Below are 23,345 nucleotides of genomic sequence, written 5' to 3'. Positions count from 1 at the left end.
GCGTGATAGCTGGTGCCAGTATATCGGCACTTTCTTTCAGCAGTTTAGTGGGGATGATATCAGGTGCTGTGCTGTTGCGCAGATTCCCGATGATGTTTTTAGTGGCATTGATGGAAATGGGTTTTAGAGTGAATTTTGGTGATTGCGGCGGATTTATGTGGGTATTAGGTTTGTGATTTAGGGGGGAGTTGGTGACGGTTTTTGCTGAATACTTTCACAGATTTTTTCAATTTTCTTAATGAAATAATCCGATAATTTGTTGCAAAATTCTTGTGAATCAGAGTTGGGGGCCTCTAAACAAGCAGGATTCATAGTCTGAGTTACCAGCTTGAAGAGTTCGCGGGGGCGGTTTTTGGCATTTGCGATTGTGATTTTTTTGGCCGTGAAGATTTCTTTGTGATATTTCTTTATTATTATCTTGTAAATATTGTGGTTTTTATCTGAAGGGCACCTTTTCCAAGCAGCTTCTGCTCTTCTACGCTCTTGCTTTCGCAACGTCAGCTGGTCATTAAACAAGCTGGAGTTGTTTTTCCGGATGCAAGTTTTGCGTTTAGGTGTTACTAAGTCAGCTGACTGTAGTAGCCCCTTGTTGATGGCGTCAAGTGTTTCTGTGGCTGTTCGTTTTTGTTGGGTTGTTTTTATTTTGTTCCCTAGTATTGTTTTGAAGAGTTCCGAGTGGAGCTTCTTCCGAGACCTAGTCCAGTGAGTTGTCACCGGTTTTGTCTTTTTTTTGGGCTGGTGTTTTTGGTGATTCTGAATTTAATGGCATGGTGATCGGTCCATGGTTGCGGCTCATTTTCCAGGACGTCAATTTCCAAATCTTGTTTGAAAATGAGATCGAGCGTATGGCCTGAGGCATGAGTGGGGCCTTGTATTAGTTGCTGCAGACATAACCCTTCCATATGGTCGATTCAGGCGTCGGCGACGGGGTCCAGCGATGAGTTGGCCCAGAGGTTGAAATCCCCAAGCACCAAAAGGTGTTTGATGCTTAGGGTATATGTGGAGATGAATTCCGTCAACGACGTGAGAAGGTGCGTTTTTGGGCCTGGTGGTCTATAGCAAAGTAGAATATGGACTGTATCTTGGGGGTTTGTTTGCAACTGCAGAGTGAGGGTTTCCATGAATGGAAGCGAGTTTTGAAGGACTGGTTTGGTGATCAAGAGGTGAGTCTTGTGGATCACCGCCAGGCCCCCCCTCTTTGCCCCATTCTGTTTTTCATTTGAATGCGATAATTTTCTGGCACCAATTCTGTTAGAATGGTGTTGTAGTCGGCTGTGAGCCAGCTTTCTGTGATGAAGAGGCAGTCTAGATCTTGTTGAAGGATGAAATCATAGATTTCTTGTCGGTCTTTTACTGCCGATCTTGTGTTGACCAAAGCGCAAAATATGCGCTTGGGCTGGGATACCTGCGCGTGGTTTTTGATTGTTGATCGTCGATTGATTCTCAACAGTCGCTCTTTCCTTAGAGCTTTTTTGGTGACAGCTGGGAGTATAGAGGCAAATGTTTTTAGTTCCCGGATGGTTTCTGCCGAGTATTTTAGGTAACCCATGGTCGCAGAGAAAAATGCAGGGAAGTAATGTTGATTGGGGTAATCTTTTATTGTGAAGGGCGGAAGACTGACCAAGTGAAACCGTCACTCATTGAGCCTTCTCTCCCCGATTGGTCCAGAGGTAGGCGAAAAACCCCAGGCGTGCTGTGCCAATCTGTAGCGCCCGGGGAAAAAATTCCTTCCTAAACCCTCAACAGGCGATCGGTGCAACCCTGAAACAATTGCTTGGGGGGATATGTACCCCTGTGTTAGATTTGTTGGGAGTAGTACGGTGGCCGCCAACCAGGAACTAGGCCCGAGCCTGGGACTGAACGTTTGAAATCTAAAGTGCTAATTTTAAAGGCTAATATGTAAGTTTTTTTCCTAAAAAGTGTTTGGGGACCCTGGTCCTGCCCCTAGTGACATGTATCAATGCAAAAAAAGTTTTAAAAACGGCAGTTTTTTCGGGAGCAGTGATTTTAAAAGACTTTTTATCCTTCAGAAATGACACTTTGTGCAGGTACAGTTCTAAACACGGGAAACAAGCGCTGCTTTACAGGCATACTTTACACACCCCCTAGGTACAAAATTTAAAGGAATATTTCACTTTTATTGTTTCACTTTACGCATTATTAAAATCATTGCTCCCGAAAAAAACTGCCTTTTTTAAAAACTTTTTTTGCATTGATACATGTCCCCTGGGGCAGGATCTGGGTCCCAAACACTTTTTATATAAGCCTTTAAAATTAGCACTTTAGATTTCTCCCATAGACTTTTCCAGGGTGTTCTGCAGCTTTTCAAATTTGCCGCAAACACCCCAAATAGTTTGCTGTTTGGAGAACAGGCAATGTTCGAGTCGAACATGAGTTTGACTCAAACTCGAAGCTCATCCCTAATTATGGGTATCCTAATTACTGGGGTATATAATTATTTTTCTATTTGTCCTAGCAGGCAAATTCTTGGGTTTGATACGCCCGATTATTGGTTTCTACTACATTCTGCCAATATCTGAACAGTTTAGGGCAGTTCCAAACATATGCATTAAATCAGCAGATACTCTTGAACATCTCATGCATTCTGACGTATCCCGCCTCCCCCATTGGTATAAATTAGCTGGCGTCCTATAAGCTCTATATATTATATATAATTGGGTTAGGCATTGCTGTGGAGATACTGATACAGACTATACAAGTTCCAATATGCACTGCCATGTTTCAGCTGTCATTTTTCCAACCTCTTTTTCTCATCCTTTTCTAGCTTGTGACTGCTCAGTCATGCGACCATAAAGACTGGAGATTAAACTCCTCTTAACCTCTATCTTTGTGAAGACATCCATAAGTGGAAAATTTTGTATCTTAACTTTTTTGTCTTTAACCTGACTCTGTAACGTGTGGCGCAATTGTAAATGTTGATAAAAAGTATGAGAGGGCAATAGATTTTTTTTTTGTAAATCTTGAAATGTTTTTAATATGTTATCTGTATAAAGCTGTGCAGTGTATTTTATCCCCTTTTCTCTCCATACGCCAAACCCTTTTAATTTATCTATTTTCTCATCATTTTTATTTCCCCATAAGGGGGAGTAAACTGAGATATAACTATATTGCATAATGTGTCTCATTTCATGCCAGACTTTATGTATGAGTCCAAGGGTCGAACCCTGTGGATGCATCAACAAAGTTACCTGATTCTAATTGAGCTATCAAATGATATTGTGAGCATCTACTTGAAATTATCGATTGGATAGGATCTGTCCAATCTATCACTCCCCATGCTGCAACCTGTTGGAGTTGTGCTGCTAAGAAATACATTTTAGCATTTGGAACAGCTAGACCCCCTTGTCTTTGGGGAGTTGTAATGAATTGAATTGAATTCTAGCATTTTACCCTTTCCATAGCAATGTTCGAAACAGTTCGAGTCTATTTTTTTAAATCATTTAAGTGGTATCCAAATCGATGAATTGTGTAAAAATAAAGTTACTGTGGGGCCCAGATCATTTTTATTAAATTTGCACGCCCTACCACCGATAAAGTTAATTTGGTCCATACTTTACTCTTCATCTTAAATGTATCTAATATGGGGACTAAGTTATAATTGATATACTGTATTCTCTTATATTAGAAGAAACCTAGATATTTAACCACTTGAGACCCGCGCTATTGACAAAAGACGTCAACAGCGCGGCTCTCAAGCGCCAACTGGACGTCTTTGGACGTCATTTAAAAGCATTACCCGCGCGTGCCTCTGGGGGGCGTGCAGCGGGTAAACACTGTCCCGGCGCATCGCTGGGAAGCCGATGCGTGTACCTGGCGTCCGCGATGTCCGCCGGGTACATGCAATCATCGGTAAGACAGCAGGGACATGGAGCTCTGTGTGTAAACACAGAGCTCCACGTGCTGTCAGAGGAGAGGAGACCGATCTGTGTCTCTTGTATATAGGGACACAGCATCGGTCACCTCCTCCAGTCACCCCCCTCCCCCCACACAGTTATAACACACCTAGGATACACATTTAACCCCTTCCTCACCCCCTAGTGTTAACCCCTTCACTGCCAGTCACATTTATACAGTAATTAGTGCATTTTTATAGCACTGCTCGCTGTATAAATGTGAATGGCGCCAAATTTGTGTCAAAAGTGTCCGATGTGTCCGCCATAACGTCGCAGTCCCAATAAAAATCGCAGATCGCCGCCATTACTAGTAAAAAAAAAATAATAAAAAAAAATAATAATTCGGTCCCCTATTTTGTAGGCGCTATAACTTTTGCGCAAACCAGTCGCTTATTGCGATTTTTTTTTTTTTACAAAAATACGTCGAAAAATACGTATCGGCCTTAACTGAGAAAAAAATAAATTTTTTAAACAAAAATTGGGATATTTATTACAGCAACAAGTAAAAAATATATATATTTTTTTTAAATTGACGCTATTTTTTTGTTTATAGCGCAACAAATAAAAACCGCAGAGGTGATCAAATACCACCAAAATAAAGCTCTATTTGTGGGGAAAAAAGGACGTAAATTTTGTTGGGGAGCCACCTCGCACGACCGTGCAAATGTCAGTTAAAGCGACGCAGTGCCGTAAGCTGAAATTTCGCCTGGGAATGAAGGGGGTTTATGTGCCCAGTATGCAAGTGGTTAAAGGTTGTAACAACCTGTATTTTATGGTCTGTTTTTGCTAAAGCCAGTGTTAAATCATCAACCGGAAGTAATACAAATTTTTCCCAATTTATAACAAACCCCAAAAATCCGCCAAAATCACAGATGTTGGGGATTGATCTGCATCTCCCAAGAAGAATAAAGCATTATCTGCATATAAGGAGATTTTATCCACTCTTCCTCCTCTCTCAAATCCCCTAATAGTAGTTGTCTGTCTAGTTGCTATTGCCAGTGGTCTAGTTGCTATTGCCAGTGGTTCTATAGCCAGTGCAAACAATAACAGTGACAGTGCACACCCTTGCCTAGTACCTCTAGACAGAGAAAAATGCTCTGATAATGCACTATTTATCTGTATACATGCTTGTAGGGCTGTATATAATAATGTAATCCACTTTACAAATTCTCTACCCAACCCTAATTTCTCAAGGACCTCCCATAAATATATCCACTCGATGCAGTCAAATGCTTTGGTTGTGTCTAGCGAATATATAGCCCTCTTTCCTATATTGTCTGATGGTATCTGTAAATTTAGAAATAGTCTTCTCAAATTTGTTGTTGTGGATCTTCTAGGTATAAATCCCGATTGGTCCACATGCACGGGATTATGTAAAACTTTATTTAGTCCACATGCTAAGACCCTTACCAGAATTTTAGCATCAGAATTTAACAAATGATATTGGACAATAAGTCTCAGGCAATAGATGATCCTTGTCTGGCTTAGGTAATACTATAATACAAGCATCATTCATAGATTCCGCAAGCTTAAATGATGTATGTGCATGATTCAGCACTTTTAGCAATTCTGGCAGCAAAATATCTTCATAACTTTTATACATTTTCGATGGTAAACCATCTAAACCAGGAGCTTTCCCATTAGGGGAGTCTGAAACTGCCCTGGTTAGTTTATCTAATGTTAGAGGTGCTTCGAGGTATTTTTTTCCTCTCTGGAAATAGATGGTATTATTAAAGGGTTCAAGAAGTCTCTGAATTAATTTGGGTGATAGGTGGCCTTACCCTGGCATAAATCCTTGTAAAAAGTAGTAAATGAGGATAATATATCCTCTTGACTATGAGAAATATTCCCATTTGGTATACATATACAGGAAATAAGGTTATACTTATGGCCCGTACACACGATCTGAATAACTGATGAAAACGATCATCCGAGGAAGAATCGTACGATTTTCGGATCGTGTGTACACTACTTTCGAGAGCCGATCATGACAATTCATCCGATATTGTTCAATCAGACAAGCACAAAAATTTTCCTCGTACGATGTCAGATCGTACGATTTTCGTTTAGTCAGTATAGTTGTCGTCCGAAAATGCAATTCAAATACATTACAACACATGACATCACTTCGTACGAGAATTTTAGTGACTTTAATAACCTATTTAATTTTACTTGCGACTATTAAGCGAAAAAAGTCATACGATCTGTCGTACGATATTCGGATCGTGTGTACGAGGCATTAGCCTGTGATTTGACAATTACTGCTAGCATTTTACCATTTTTCCCTTCCTCCTCAAAATACAAGAGATTGATCTCTTTCAGCTTTTTCCATAGCTGTTCTTTTGTATAGAAGTAGTACATCCTTCCATATAGCTTGAATCCCAGGTGTAGGGCTCTGAACAATATGAAATTCTTTTTGTTGTACTTCTACTGCCAAAAGAGTTTCCCATTCCATACTTGTCTTTTTAAATCTGCTTATAGCTTGTATCATTAACCCTCTTAAAAAGGCCTTCATAGTATCCCATACCAATTGTGGAGTTGTTTATTTCTGCATTATTAACCACTTCCCATCCAGGCCAATTCTTACACTTCGCTCCTACATGTAAAAATCTAATTTTTTTTTGCTGGAAAATTACATAGAACCCCCAAACACTATATATGTTTTTTTAGAAAAGACCCTAGGGAATACAATGGCGGTCATTGCAACGTTTTATCTTGCACGGTATTTGTGCAGCAATTTTTCAAACGCATTTTTTTAAACAGTTTCATGCTTAAAAGAAAACAAAACAGTAAAGTTAGCTCAATTTTATTGCATACTGTGAAATATGAAGTTACACCAAGTAAATAGATACCTAACATGTCGCGCTTCAAAATTGCACACGCTCGTGGAATGGTGCCAAACTTCGGTACTTAAAAATCCCCCATAGGTGACGCTTTCATTTTTTCTTACTGGTTACATGTTTTGAGTTACAGAGGAGGTCTAGGGCTAGAATTATTGCTCTCACTTGTGGCGACACCTCACATGTGTGGTTTGAACACCGTTTTCATATGTGGGAGGGACTTAAGTATGCATTCCCTTCTGCGTGCAAACACACGGGAACAGGGGCACTTTAAAAAATATATTTTTCTATTGTTAATTTTACTTTAAAGTTTTTATTTTGACACTTTTTGAGAAAAAAATATGTTTTGATCACTTTTATTCCTATTATAAGGAATGTAAACATCCCTTGTAATAGGAATATGACATGATTGGTCCTCTTTACAGTGAGATATGGGGTCACTAAGACCCCACATCTCACCACTAGCCTAGAAAGCCTAAAATTAAAAAAACAATCACCGCTTCCTACCCGAGGCGGCGCCGTTTTTTTGAATGCAGAGGCTGGGCATGAGGTCATAACATCCCGGCCCGGCCTCCGACGATCATAGAGACTCCGGCAAGCCATAGGGTCCGCTGGAAATCTATATGATCAGCATCCGAGGATGGTGGATCCGTTCTACGACTCACCGATCGCACAGGTGAGTCAGTAGAAGCACCGGAGGGCAGCGTGAGGGGGGAGTCCCCTTTCGCCACCCGTAAGAACAATCAAGCAGCGGGACAGCTGCTATGATCATTCTTATGGTGCAGGGAATCACTGGCTGAAAATGCCGATATCTGAATGATGCCTGTAGCTGTAGGCATCATTCAGATATAGCCCTACAAAGCTGAGGATGTCATATGACGGTCTGTGGGCGAGAAATGGTTAAGAAAAAAATCAGTAAGTGATTGTCGCATGGATTCACCCTGGCTTAATAGCTGTAACCATGAGGCATTAATACTCCAATAACTTTTATTGTATGGTTTAATTTTTCTTATGATCAGTAAAACTGGAGAATGAACCGAGATCCCCCTTGCCAGACACTGTATGTCTTAAACCAATGGAAGGTTTAGTTTTGTGCCAAGAGCCAAGTCAATCCTGGATAAAGTACCATAAGTACAGGAACAACAAGTATAAGCATGTATTCCAGGATTGTGGAGGCGCCACATATCACACAGACCTATTTCCTGCGAGTGTCTAGCAAAAGGGGTCTCTGATTTTCTACCCGCCAGATAGCAATCCATACTTGCGTCACAGACATTAGTAAAGTCCCCCATTATCATTATTGGAATGCCAGGGTATTCAGACAGAAATATACCAATCCTCCGCAATATCTCTGAATTATAAGGTGGTGGTACATACATTGATCCTATTATACATGTAGTAGAAAATAAAGAGCATACCAATAGAATATATCTTCCCTGGGAATCTATCAATGTCTGTCTGCAGGAAAATTGTATCCTCGTTGATATTAGTACACTAACCCCTCTTAAAAATTCAGAGAATACCGAGTGGTATTGAGTAGAAAACTTTGCATTTTGTAGTAGAAAGATTATCTTTTGTAAGATGAGTTTCCTTCAGACAGACTATTGATGAATTATATTGTTTAATAATGGAAAAAATAGCCCTTTTTTAACCACATAGTTCAATCCTCTCACATTCCAAGATATTAATAATAGCTCATTAGCCATTATCCCTATCTTTTATACATGTAACCGTCAGTAAAGAGGTATCTAATACACATAACTTTTCTATTTTACTTTCTCTAGAAAAATATATACGACCATAAACATAACCAGGTTCTTCAAGTATGAATGATAGCTCATCTTGACCACATGATAAGCCCAACTTAACATTGGTATATGAGAGCCCCACAAACGGAGGGTAGAGATAGAGAAAAAAACACAACAACCAACACCTCCCCAAAACACACGCACCCTCATCACAAAACATTTTTCCCCCAAGGAAAATACCGGGGGTAGAAACTATCCAGGGCCTGAATGTGAACATCCATCCAGCTGCATCACAATCGCCCAGCCTTTAGCTTTTGATATTTAGGACAGAAAAAAAATGAATAAATAGCATCTTATCAACTGCATATGTCTCTGCGATCAATAGACAGACTTCAGCTTGCTCATTTAAGCTTTGAAAAAAAGCTGAAAATAGTTGAAGCTGCACTAGATGTTGCACTCTCCAGTATGAGTAAAGCAACATCTTAATCCTTTCTCAGGACCCAGGTCCATACATCTTACAGACGTGACAGCAGAGGGTTTAACACACAATCCAATGGCTGCAACCACCGAGATTGTGTGCGAAACTGACAGGCAGACTCTTGTCAGGTGAAAGCATTCAAAAGTTAATTTTATTTTTTAACCCCCCTAGAGTTAAGCAGACCTGAAAGCCAGCATGCAAGCTTTTATTCATATAGCAAGGGAGCAGTGAAAGTGTAGCGCCTAACTATTTGTACTGTATACCAGCCTTCATGTCCTGTAGCTTTGGGGGTTGCTTAGAGAGGAGTAAAAAGAAACAGGTTAAAATAAGCCTTTTAGTTAAAAAAGTACCCAACTTGTTCCAGAGATTTCAGGTTTTGACGATGACATTTATAAAATGGACACTTCAAAACCTCTAATGAAGGACAGAAAAATAATACTATAAGGTAAAATGTTACATAATATGGTCAATCACCTGTAAAGAAAAAAAAATACATTATGATGTCACTTTACACGCTGTGTAAAAGTCTCACACATGTGGTATTGCCATACTCGGGAGGAATAGCAGAATGTGTTTTGGGGTGTAATTTGTGGTATGCATATGTTGTGTGTGAGAAATAACCTGCTAATATGAACATTTTGTGAAAAAAAAATCTTGATTTTGCAAAGAATTGTGGTTAAAAATTACAACTTCAAAAAAACTCACCATGCCTCTTTCTAAATACCTTGGAATGTCTTCTTTCCAAAAAGGGGTAATTTGGGGGGTATTTGTACTTTTCTGGCATGTTAGGGTCTCAAGAAATGAGATAGGCCATCAGTACTTCAGGTGTGATCAATTTTCAGATATTGGCACCATAGCTTGTGGACGCTATAACTTTCACAAAGTCCAAATAATATGCACCAATTTTTACCAAAGATATGTAGCAGTATAAATTTTGGCCAAAATTTTTGAAGAAAAATAAAAAAAAAATGCTAAATTTATAACAGAAACAAAGAAAAATTCATTTTTTTCAGAATTTTCAGTCTTTTTTCTTTTATAGCGCAAAAAATAAAAACCCCAACAGTGATTAAATACCACCAAAAGAAAGATCTATTTGTGGGAAAAAAAGGACAAAAATGTAATTTGGGTACAGTGTTGTATGACCAAGTAATTGTCATTTAAAATGTGAGAGCACCGAAAGCTGAAAATTGATCTGGTTATTAAGGGGGTTTAAGTGCCCAGTGGTCAAGTGGTTAAATTAGTTGCATAAAGCAGATTCTGGCTGGTTGTCGGGACCTACACGCTGACACGCACGCCATACTGCCGGCTGGATTGTCACGGTACGACCACAACGGAGATCCTCTCACACCACTGATCCATGCCCACAGCCTCAGTGCCGGGATTGTGGCACCATTTCTAGTAAGAGGCCATCTGGCTAGTTTTTTATATTTATGGAAAATTAAGTTTTAAGTAATTAAAAAGGTATCACACTATTGTGGTCTCTCTTCTAGTTTATGCATCTCCTAGCAAATTTGACTGCGAGACCGACATCTGACCTCATGGGACAGGGTTCCCCAAAAGCTCATTTGACTTCTTTTTAGTTAAAGAGTCAACTGGAGTTGGTAAGGAGCCACCTTTATTCAATCACGTTGGGTGTTATACATAACGTTGTGGTGAAGGCTATGTAAACACGGATCACTCTTCTCAGCAATCAAACAATTTTGGCACATAAGTGCACCTTTGTTGGGACTTTATGATTGTTCTTCTACACTTTTTTGCTGATTGCATGGACTGCACATGTTATGCATGGTTTAACATTCAATTTTGCCAAGTGTATTATACATTTAAATATTTAATTATTTTATTTAATTGTTATTAAGGGTTAACATATATATTTTTGCACTTAGCGCCCCCTACCCTACTTACCCATAAAGCAGATTATAATGTATGTATTCAAGAAGAAAAAACAACACCATAGTATACAGTTAAATTATACACAGTAAAATACAATTATTTTGTTATTGTGATCTTTTGGATTTACATTTCCTCTATGTAGGGTATCTGTTTGTGCATCTTGCATTAAGAATGCAAACATATTTGTAGAGTGGGTGAACCTCATTTACACCTTTGTTATGTACCATCATCACACACTGTGGGTTTCTGCACCATAACGTCATTGAATGTAGTGAGCTGTACGAAGTTTAACCACTTCAGCCTCATGAGGGTTTCACCCCCTTCATGACAAGGCCATTTTCGCGATACGGCACTGCGTTGTTTTAACTGACAATTGTGCGTAAATGCGACGCTGTACCCAAACAAAATGTTTGTCCTTTTTTTCCCCACAAATAGATTTATAGTGAAATGAAGGAAAAAGCCGCGCTAATTTAAAAAAAGAAAAATGCCTAGCTGCTACATACAAACAAACAAAGCCAGTAAAAATGATAAACAAAAAATGTAGCGCTAACAAACTATGACTTCAAAAATATATGATACCATGTGAGGCAACAACATTCATCTAGATGTGCATTTGGATGAACTACTGATGTAGGTAGCTCATATGATGCTAAATATAAAGAAAAAAGTTAAAAGTCTATATTTTGAAGTTGAGTGAACATGGATTAGATAATTGGTGCAGGAAAACAGGTGAGCTGCTATCCAGTAATTGGGATACAACAGGTGTACAAGTTGTCTGTAGAACTCTATGAAGATCACAGTCACATCAAGGTATGGAGTGAATAAAACACGCTTACCGGATGGGTTGGACTCTAGTACTGTACAGCAAAAGAGTCAGCCAGACTTTGTGGTCTTTGGGAACCGGGACCACTGAAACCGGGATGGGACCATAAGCGGGACTGGAACTCCAAATGACATGGACAACAGGAACCAGCTGTGCTTGAATGGTGTATTGGAACAATGCCAAAAGCTCTGAATATAATCCTTAGGCCATCAGTCAAGAGGTGCAGGGAAGGATGTTGCTCAGGCTCTCAAGAAATCATGGAGTGGATGATATAAAATGGAAAAAGGAACTCCAATAGTGCAGGTCAATTAAAACCAAAAAAGGTTTATTGATAAAAGTCATAAACAGAATATGACATAAGTGATCACGTACAAAAATAGCAATGTGGGGTGCTCAATAGCAATAGATTTATAGTGAAGCTGTGACATTGCGGCGGACAAATTGGACACTAAGGCTCGGTTCACACTGGTGCGATGCGGGAACCCTGCAAATCCACTGCGGGTTCCCACATCGCACAAGACTCAAATGACAGTTAACACTGCCATATGCGAACTGCTGGGGAGTGTCATACAATGTTAATGACACCCCCATTTCAGCTCGCATACAGCACTGCAAACTGACAGTTTGGACATGAATCGCATGAGATCCGATTCTGGTGTCGACCAAAAAAGGGTCCTGTAACATGTCCAAATGCTGTGCGATTTCAACCGTACAGTTTGAATGGCTGAAATCGCATCACACAGACATCGCATCTGAATAGCAATGCGGTGCCAATCACATGCGATATCTGGCATCGCACCAGTGTGAACCGGGCCTTAGTGACACTTTTTGGGGACCAGTGACACTAATACAGTGATCAGTGCTAAAAAAATGCGCTGTCACTATATAAATGACACTGGCAGGGAAGGGATTAACATCAGGGGCGATAAAAGGTTTAAGTGTGCTCCTAGGGAGTGATTTCTAACTGTGTGGGGGATGGTTTAAAGTGGAGTTCCAGACATTTCTGTGTTTATAAAAAGTCAGCAGCTACAAAAAGTGTAGCTGCTGACTTTTAATAAACACACACTCACCTGTACCACGTTCCAGTGATGTGCCCGTCCAAAGCTTCGCTTGTCTCATTCTCCTCTCTGTGGCACCTGGTACGCACAGTGCATGTGCGAATCATGCATGTGCCCTGAACAGGCAAACTTCTGGGACCTGAGACATGTCACAGAAGATTTCAGGGAGGGAGGGGACAGTGGCGCCTCTAGCGGAAGTGGGAGCTGGGTACCTGTCAAAACTAGGTACCCGCTCCCCCCCAAAAAAATGACATGCCAAATGTGGCATGTCAGGGGGTCAGGAGTCCTTAAAGCGAAAGTTTCACTTTTAGGTGGAACTCCACTTTAACTGGAGGAATAGAGAGATCTTTGTTTCTGATTAGCAGGAACACAAAATCCCTCTCTCTCTCTGACAGAATGGTGGTCTGCCTTGTTTACATAGGCAGACTGCCGTTCTGCCTCTCCAGTAAACGATCTGCAGGTCCTGGCAGCCATCCCAGCCTCCAGACCTGCTAATTGGCTCCTGTTATGTCCAATCATAGCGGGGAGACTTCCTCTCAATGTTAAATACAAATATTAACTTACATGATTGTTTTAATTGGGGATGTTTAAAAGGGATTAAAAGATTTTGGAGTGTCTTATGAATGATTGCACCCAACATTCACACAGATTTTCTAACAACAATTACACATTTTCAGACAACATTCAAATGTGTGAATTCACTTCATTTATCACAGTGGTTTTCACCCATTTTTAAACCAGATTTACTCAATATACACTGGGGAAGATAGACTGAAACACATTCACTGATGTATAGCACATCTTTTTTTCCAATGGAAGATATACTTTTTTGTATTACTCATCTTATTTATCACATAGAGAATATAGATTTGTTAGGAAATTGACCCAGAAAACTATTTAATCATTTTTTTTCCTTGCACGGTATTCAAACTATTTTCTGGTTTAAGGTGGGGATCGTGTATTTTTAGGTACTTTTTGCTTTGGAGCTGTGTATTTTCCTCTCTCATCATTGAGAGTTTGAAATCTGTGTTTTTCATATACACTTGATTTAGCAATTTCAAATTTCCATTTTTATTTATTTATTTTTACACTAGGCATAAGAGGGAAATGCCTTGCTTACATAGGCATCTCCCCGTTCTGCCTCTCCACTCCACAATCGCTGGCCGCCGATGAACATTCACGAGGCACGTTCACGAGGCACGCGGCGGAAGTGCGCGTGCCCGCTAGGCAGCAAATTCAAAGGGACGTATGGGTACGCCCATTTGTCTGCAGATGTATATCGGCGTGTGGCAGTCAGGAAGCAGTTAAGGTGCATGTTACTGCAACACATTTTAACTCATGTTGAATGTTACCTTAATGCTCAAAGGTAACACAACTCCAATGGCTATGCTTTGCAATGCATCACAACATGTGGCAATGCATTGAAAGTGGTGCATGTTGTTGTTTTTTTTTACACATTTTGTTGCATTGCCATCCATTCATGTTGCAAAAAAAACACACGTTAACAGACATGTGTTAATACAGTGCACTAGGGCAGGGATATGCAATCTTCAAGGTCCTAAAGGGCCATTAAATATATATGTACCAAAATAAATATAATATGAGTGTAAAGGACTTCTTCTAGCAAAGACACCTGTTCTAGTAAAAACTGTCTAAGATGTAATTTCTCCTCACTTTAGAGAAATTTCCTTTGATTTAAATGTTTTCACATCATTTTAAGGACAAAAACAAAGTGTAAAAACAGTGTGCACCTAAACTGCCTTACATTATATCACTGAGGCCTCGTACACACGACCAGTTTCCTCGGCAGAATTCAGCTTCCGACCGAGTTTCTGGCTGAATTCTGCCGAGAAACCCGGCCGTGTGTACACTTTCGGCCGAGGAAGCCGACGAGGACCTCGTTGTTCTATGGGAGCTCTCATCCCGCCGAGCTCCTCGGCGGCTTTAGGGCTGAACTGGCCGAGGAACTCGATGTGTTTGGCACGTCGAGTTCCTCGGCCGTGTGTACGAGGCCTTACATGCACTGTACCCATTATCCCTATAGGTAAAATAAAAGTTATTCTGGCATAAAAATTGAATGATTATAACTAGTATTGCTGATTAAAACTGTACTTCTGATGATCATATTTACACTGCGGTATCCTCTGCAGTATCCTAATTCTTGTAGTAAAGCCCCGGCCAGTGCCCTTTGTCTCTTGTAAATCTGGGCCTAGCCTTGTTATTTCAAATTGTCTTGCTGCTGTTTTCTCTTAATTCTTGTAGTAAAACACTTCCCTATATTCTTTTTCTCTAGTATAATTCAGCCAATTCTCCCTTAATAAACATGAACTGCTGCTGGCAAGTTTTACTTTGCTGTATCATCTGCAGTCTTTAAATTCTTAAAAGATCGTTTGATATAAATTGTCTGGGGACAGGACAATTTTGTACAGTATCAGGAGAACAGGGGAAACTTCAACAGACCACAGCTAAACCTCTATCTGCAGGACAAAGTTGGTCTATTTTTATTTGATTAATAAACATGTGTTCCTACTAAAAGCACCAGATTTTTTATTTATTTTTAAACAGAAATAATTCAGATTGTGGTGCTCTAATAGGTAGGGAAAGCTGATTGTAAAACATTTTCTGAGCCAAATATTGACTGCCATTGTATGCTGCAGCACCACATACAGTTTTAAGGCACCTTACAAGCATTCTACTTAAAGCGGGAGTTCACCCTAAAAAAAAAAATTTTAACCTTAGATTGAGGTTTATTTTGTCTAGGGGTATCGGCTAGTTTTTTTTAAAATCGAAGCTGTACTTACCGTTTTAGAGAGCAATCTTCTCCGCCGCTTCCGGGTATGGTCTTCGGGACTGGGCTTTCCTATTTGATTGACAGGCTTCCGACGGTCGCATCCATCGCGTCACGAGTAGCCGAAAGAAGCCGAACGTCAGTGCGGATCTATACGGCGCCTGCACACCGACGTTCGGCTACTTTTGGAAAATCGTGATGCGATGGATACGACTGTCGGAAGCCTGTAGGAAGCCTGTCGGAAGACTGTCAATCAAATAGGAATGCCCAGTCCCGCAGCCCATACCCGGAAGCGGTGGAGAAGATCGCTCTCTAAAACGGTAAATACAGCTTCGATTTTTAAAAAAATAGCCGATTCCTCTAGACAAAATGAGCATGAATCTAAGGTTAAAAATGGTCATTTCCGGGTGAACCTCCACTTTAACCTCCCTGGCGGTATGATTATGTCAGATTTTTGGTGCTCAAAGCGGTACAATTGTTTTGCATGGAAATTTGGCGTTTTATATTGTAGGCCTGTAATTCTTAGGCCTGGTACACATGACCGAGTTTCTCGGCAGAATTCAGCCAGAAACTCGATCGGAGCTGTATTCTGCCGAGAAACCCGGCCGTGTGTACACTTTCGGCCGAGGAAACCGATGAGAATCTCGTCGGGCCAAATAGAGAACATGTTCTCTATTTCCTCGTTCCTCAATGGGAAAAGTTGGCCCGCCGAGATCCTCGGCGGCTTTACAAGAAACTCGACGAGCAAAACAATGTGTTTTGCTCGTCGAGTTTCTCGGTCGTGTGTATGGGGCCTTGGGAATAACTCACTTAAATCTGTCCAAACAAGAGTCTAGTAGACATCCTGGGTATGATAAAGTTTAAAACACAAAATCATAAATTATAATATAATAAATAAATATAAATAATTATAACAAATAATAATAATAACAATTATTCAATAATGTAATCAAATCAAAAACACTGCTCAGTTGCAGAATTGTTGCTGTCATTACTTTCAGTGTTTGATGACAAATTTCCCCACAAATCACTATCGCTCAATTCTGCAAGGAATTCTGCTGTTTTCTAGCTGGTCTAAAACCACTTTTGACGTAAAGGGACACTTTTTGGTTGCTATGGACAATCCCCAGTTTCCAGGCAGAAAAAAACGATATTTACAATATAAAACTGGATGCAGGACACTGGACAAACCACTAGGGACAAAGGGGATGTGTAATTATTTGATACATTACTGCAATCTGTAAGATTACAGTGTATTGTATGTACACTGAGTTTTAAATTTTTTGAATTTGGCGCCATACTCCCTCCCCGTGTGTTGCAACGCCTGCGGAGAACAGAGCTTGGCACTCAGGCACTGTGAATCGAGCGGAGGAGACAGCTCGCAGACACAGGGGGGAGACCTCGCAGGATCCAGGGGACAAGGTATGTATCTTTCCCTGGATACTGCGATGCTATCCTGAGTGTGGCTCGGGGTTACCGCTATTAGTACTGAAATTTCACCCCGAGCCACACTCTGAAATACCACCAGGGAGGTTAAAGGATTCCTGTATTTTTAATGTTACCGTGATGCACAGAAAAAGACCCTCACCTGACTGTACAGTATCTTTTTTTGCACTAGTACATGTTCCCCATAGCAATGCCCAGTTACCCATTGCCTTTTTTACAGTAGTTTGCCAATTGGCTCTAAAAATAGCCAGATTTTACTACCAGAATTTACCATCCATTGACTGAGATTTGCCACTAAGGGTTCACTGAATTAAACAGACATATCCCTTTATACCAAATGGTCAGCTAACTGCTACTAATTTAATTTCTCTGCAGGCAGTTCCTCTATGAATTATTATTATTATTATTTATGTTGTGCAAACCAAGCTGATCATTTGATATTAAAGTTAAATATACATTTTGCATTACAAATGGCTGCCTAAGTAGACATGTATCTGTAGAGGCAGAGCAGTATAGATACACAGCTCATGGGACCATGGGACTGAATCTTAATGAAGGTCACAAAACATTGCTTTACCATCTCCAGTCTCTTTTGTCATTGATAATATATGTATAGTGTTACCTGTTGTTTATGGTAATTATGAGAGACAACGGCCATTCATTCTCAATGAAGGTACACTCCTATAGTCTTCCCTCCACATATTAGAATGTTAATGAACTTGTCCTGCAAACAAAGAGAAGCTGAAACTATCTATGTAGACTGTGAAGATGCCTTTTGTGAAGTAGATCACACCTTTCTAACCAATGGGAAGCGAGCACATGTTACTGAATGGTGGTGAAATAAATAAAAGGTGAGGCTGGGCTCAGTCACTTACAAGAACTGCTGGTCAAGGGAACGAGAAGCATCTAAGGGATCCTTTACTACATTATACCAGGTGGGTACACTTTATGATTGTACACGTTTTAGATGTTTCTATATGTTAATCTATAACCACTTAAGGACCGCCTCATGTACATATACGTCAGCAGAATGGCACAGGCAGGCACATGTACGTATATATACGTGCCCTGCTTGACGTGGGTCGGGGGTCCGATCGGGACCCCCCCCCCGTACATGCGGCGGTCCCCGTGGCTTCAGGAGCGATCCGGGACGATGGCGCGGCTATTCGTTTATAGCCGCTCCGTCGCGATCGCTCCCCGAAGCTGAAGAACGGGGAGAGCCGTGTGTAAACACGGCTTCCCCGTGCTTCACTGTGTCGGCGCATCGATCGCGTCATTCCCTTTATAGGGAAGACACGATCAATGACGTCATTCCTACAGCCACACCCCCCTACACTAGTAAACACACACAAAGTAAACCCTAACTCCTACAGCGCCCCCTGTGGTTAACTCCCAAACTGCAACTGTCATTTTCACAATAAAGAATGCAATTTAAATGCATTTTTTGCTGTGAAAATGACAATTGTCCCAAAAATGTGTCAAAATTGTCCGAAGTGTCCGCCATAATGTCGCAGTCACGAAAAAAATCGCTGATCGCCGCCATTAGTAGTAAAAATAAATAAATAAATAAAAATGCAAAAAAACTATCCCCTATTTTGTAAACACTATAAATTTTGCGCAAATCAACCGATAAACGATTATTGCGATTTTTTTTACCAAAAATAGGTAGAAGCATACGTATCGGCCTAAACTGAGGAAAAAAAAAAATTATATATGTTTTTGGGGGATATTTATTATAGCAAAAAGTAAAAAATATAGAATTTTTTTCAAAATTGTCGCTCTATTTTTGTTTATAGCGCAAAAAATAAAAACCGCAGAGGTGATCAAATACCACCAAAAGAAAGCTCTATTTGTGGGGAAAAAAAGACGCCAATTTTGTTTGGGAGCCACGTCGCACGACCGCGCAATTGTCTGTTAAAGCGATGCAGTCCCGAACTGTAAAAACCCCTTGGGTCTTTAGGCAGCATTTTGGTCCGGGGCTTAAGTGGTTAACCATTGATCTAAGGTGTCAGCAGGTGTATTGCATCACAGCACTTTTTTTTCTGCTGGGTTTTAATACAAAAAGTAACAGATAAAAGCAGAAAGTATACATTATATACTGCACATAGTAGGATTTCTTATTTTTTATTGGTAAAGAAAACATTTCTATACAACAACATTTCATAACATATGTATTTTTTTATAACAACTAAAAGGTATTATTAGCTCTTTAAATATATTTGTGACCATTTCATCTTGATCATTTTGCTATCTTTTGATACACTTCTTGTTTGTATGACACCCAAATATTACATTTAACATTTGTGCATTAATACACATTCATGAGTTTTACCATCAGATATATTTATATCAATATGCCATCAATTTATAATGACATATATTCATACTGGAACATGTGACGGTTTTGTTATGTGTTTCACAGGTAACTCTGATTTATAAGGATCAACAGTCTTCTCAAATTTCTGTACAGATTAAAAATGCATATAAGTTCTATAGTAATAGAAATACATCCGCATGCAGACTAATTTACTAATTGAGTTTAAGGTGATTGTAGCTTATATTGTTCACACAATAAATTGTACGAATATTCACTTCAATTAGCCAGTCATGTGCAGAATAAATAAGTGAACATATTTTTTTTTACGTGACTTGCTAATTGAAGTAAAATTCATACAATTTATTGGGTGATAATTGTCAAGTATTTTAGCCTCACTTTATCAGTGTTATCATTTTTGTATACTGTGCTAATATCTTCACTCATATAACATTGTATCACATTAGTTGTAACATTCATATGTTAGAAAGTTATACATCACTGTATATTCATGATCTTGCCCCTCACCTTTATATTTTCTCACTTTACAAGCCGTCTCTGTGTCTCTTAGTTCTCACCTGTAAGAATAATATACTGTATAGAGTTTATTGTAAAACAGGTAAACCAAATATCTACCAGTCCCCATGAAATATGTAAAATACATATAATTATTGAAACAAGGTGGTGATGGGGTGAGAGAGTAAGAGTAAAACAATCCATGTGTTGAGCTGTCATTCAGAAAGATTTGAGAAGATCACTGTACATTTTCTCCAAATATACACATGTAACTATCTCTCTATCTTAGGATCTAAGATTTGTGATTTTTTTCATATTAATATTACAGATGTTTTACGGCGCAGTTAAAAGTGATTACATTTTGATATATACAGTGGGTAAAATAAGTATTAAACTCGTCACCATTTTTCTAGGTAAATATATTTCTAAAGGTGCTATTGACATGACATTTTCACCACATGTCTGTAACAACCCATGCAAACCATCCACACACAAAAAAAAGTTCAGAAATTAAGATATATGTAATAACCTGGAATGACACAGTGACAATGTATTGAACAAGCTAACTGAAATGTATTTAATAATTCATGCAAAATACTTTCAAGATGTCTCCTGTATGGAGAAACTAGTCACATGTATTGCTCAGGTGTGATTTTGGCTCATTATTCCACACAGTCTTCAAATCTTGAAGGTTTCATAGACATCTTTTATGAACTCTGATCTTTAGTTCTTTCCATAGATTTTCTATTGGATTCAAGTCAGATGATTGGCTGGGCCATTCTAGCAGCTGTATTTTCTTGAGAGTTTCCTTGGCTTTGTGTTTGGGATTATTGTCTTGCTGATATGTCCGCCCTCATTTCATCTTCATCATCCTGGTAGATGGCAGCAGATTTTTATCAAGAATGTATTGGTAATTTTTTTCCATTCATCCTTCCTTCAATAATATGAAGTTTGCCACTACCATATGCTGAAAAACAGCCCCACACCATGATGTTCCCACCTCCAAACTTCACTATTGGTATGGGGATGTTTTTGGGGTGATGTGCATTGCCATTTGACCTCCAAACATGGTGTGTGTTATGGCATCCAAAGAGTTCCATTTTGGTCTCATCAGACCAGATTATATTCTCTCAGTATTTCACAGGCCTTTTCTAAATGTTGTTCAGCAAACTTTAAATGAGCTTCAACATGTTTTTTCTTCAGCAATGAAGTCTTGCTTGGTGAGCGTGCATACAGGCCATGGCAGTTGAGTGCATTACTTATTGTTTTATTTGAAACAATTGTACCTGCTAATTACAGGTCTTTCTGAAGCTTTCCCCAAGTATTTTTTGGCTCTTCGACAACTCTTGTGATAATTATTTTCACTCCTCTGTCAGAAATCTTGCAAGGAGCACCCTTTAAGGCAGCTATAACAGCTTCAATTCTTCTGGGAAGGCTGTCCACAAGGGTTAGGAGTGTGTCTATGGGAATGTTTGACCATTCTTCCAGAAGCACATTTGTGCACTGGTGCACAGTCATGTTGGAACAGGAAGGGGCCATCCCCAAATTGTTCCCACAAAGTTAGGAGCATGAAGTTGTCCAAAATGTTTTGGTTTGCTGACGCCTAAAGAGTTCCATTTACTGGAATGAAGGGGCCAAACCCAACCCCTGAAAAACAACCCCACACCATAATCCCCCGTTCACCAAATAATTTGTACCAGTGCACAAAGCAAGGTCCATAAAGACATAGATGAGCGAGTTTGGGGTGAAGAAACTTGACTGGCCTGCACAGAATCCTGACCTTAACGCAAAAGAACACCTTTGGGATGAATTAGAGCAGAGACTGTGAGACAGACCTTCCCGTCCAACTTCAGTGCCTGACCTGGACGAATTTTCAAACATTCCTATTGACATCCTGCGAAAACTTGTGGACAGCCTTCCCAGAAAATTGAAAGCTGTTATATCTGCAAAGCCAACTCAATATTGAACCCTATGGACTAAGACTTGGATGCCATTAAAGTTCATGTAAAGGCAGGTGTCCCAATACTTTTGACAATATAGTGTATATACACATTTGTACTGTGATTTGAAAACAATCAATTCTGGTTTAGAATCCCATAATGTTATTGCCAAATTGATATTCATCTGTATTCAATATTTGTTTCATAACAATTTATTTCTATATTCCCATAGATCTTAATCAGCGCAATATGATCCATGAGAAATCCTTCAGCAAAGCTCAGTAATCATCAGAGAATTAACACAGGAGAGAAGAATTTTTCAATACTCAGAATCTAACAAGTGCTTTTCAGAGAAGACATTTCTTTGCCACCAGAAGAAGATTCAGAAATGGAAAACATGTTTAAATGTTTGGAATGTAATAAGAATTTCTCAAGAAAGGCACATCTTTTTATACACACGAGGGGTCACACCGGAGAGAAGCCATTTCAATGCTCAGAATGTGATAAATGTTTCTCAGTAAAGGGAAATCTTACTGTACACCAGAGAATTCACACCGGAGAGAAACCTTATAAATGTTCAGAATGTACTGAGAGCTTCTCACAACCGGGATCTCTTTCTTACCACCAGAAGAAGATTCACCAAGGAGAAAATACATTTAAGTGCACAGAATGTGACAGGTGTTTCTATATGAAGTCACATCTTATTTCTCATCAAAAGATTCACACAGGAGAGAAGCCATTCAGATGTTCAGAATGTGACAAATGTTTTGCTGAAAAATCTACACTTAAGCGACACCTAAGTATTCACACAGGAGAAAAGCTGTATAGATGTCCAGAATGTGACAAATGCTTTATGAAAATGTTTACTCTCATTCAACACCAAAGAGTTCACACTGGAGAGAAGCCGTATAGATGTTCAGAATGTGACAAATGCTTTGTGAAAAAATGTAGTTTAACTGATCACCAAAAAGTTCACACTGGAGAGAAGCCATATAGATGTTCAGAATGTGACAAATGCTTTGTGAAAAAATTTGCTTTAACTGAACACCAAAAAGTTCACACTGGAGAGAAGCCATTTAGATGTTCAGAATGTGACAAATGCTTTGGGCAAAAATCTACTCTTAATCAACACCAAAAAGTTCACACAGGAGAACAAACATTTAAATGTTTGGAGTGTGAAAAGTGTTTTAATAAAAAGACACATCTTACTCGACATCAGAGGATTCACAAAGGAAAAGAAGCTGATTCAATTAGTTAAATATGACTGTTATAAATATTTCATATGTTGTATATATCTGCTTAAAGCTGATCTACAGATTTTATTCAATTATAATATTTAATTAGGAGCAATCTGGTCCAAACTAAATATTAAGATATGCATTGGCACTGCTCAACCATTCACAGGCAGCTTTGACATTTTCTGAATGAATGCAAAGCTTCTTATGACTGGCTGAAGTAGAGAATTTGATATCATCTGCAAACCTCTCCACCTCAATCAGAGATTTGTATTCCTTCAGAAAATGAAAAGTTTCCTGTAAATGGCTGAGAAGCTTTTGTTCTGGGTGTGGGACAGGAAGATCCCATCTT

General features: G+C 39.4%; 1 pseudogene; it reads left to right on the top strand.

Annotated features, from left to right (window-relative positions):
* The window catches only part of LOC120930927, a 28,204-nt pseudogene extending 5,187 nt beyond the window's left edge, over positions 1-23,017 (top strand).
* Positions 23,018-23,345: the final 328 nt, after the last annotated feature.

Source organism: Rana temporaria, chromosome 3 (assembly GCF_905171775.1).
Source record: "Rana temporaria chromosome 3, aRanTem1.1, whole genome shotgun sequence".
Taxonomy (NCBI): Eukaryota; Metazoa; Chordata; class Amphibia; order Anura; family Ranidae; genus Rana; species Rana temporaria.
This window is presented reverse-complemented; position numbering and strand designations above follow the sequence as displayed.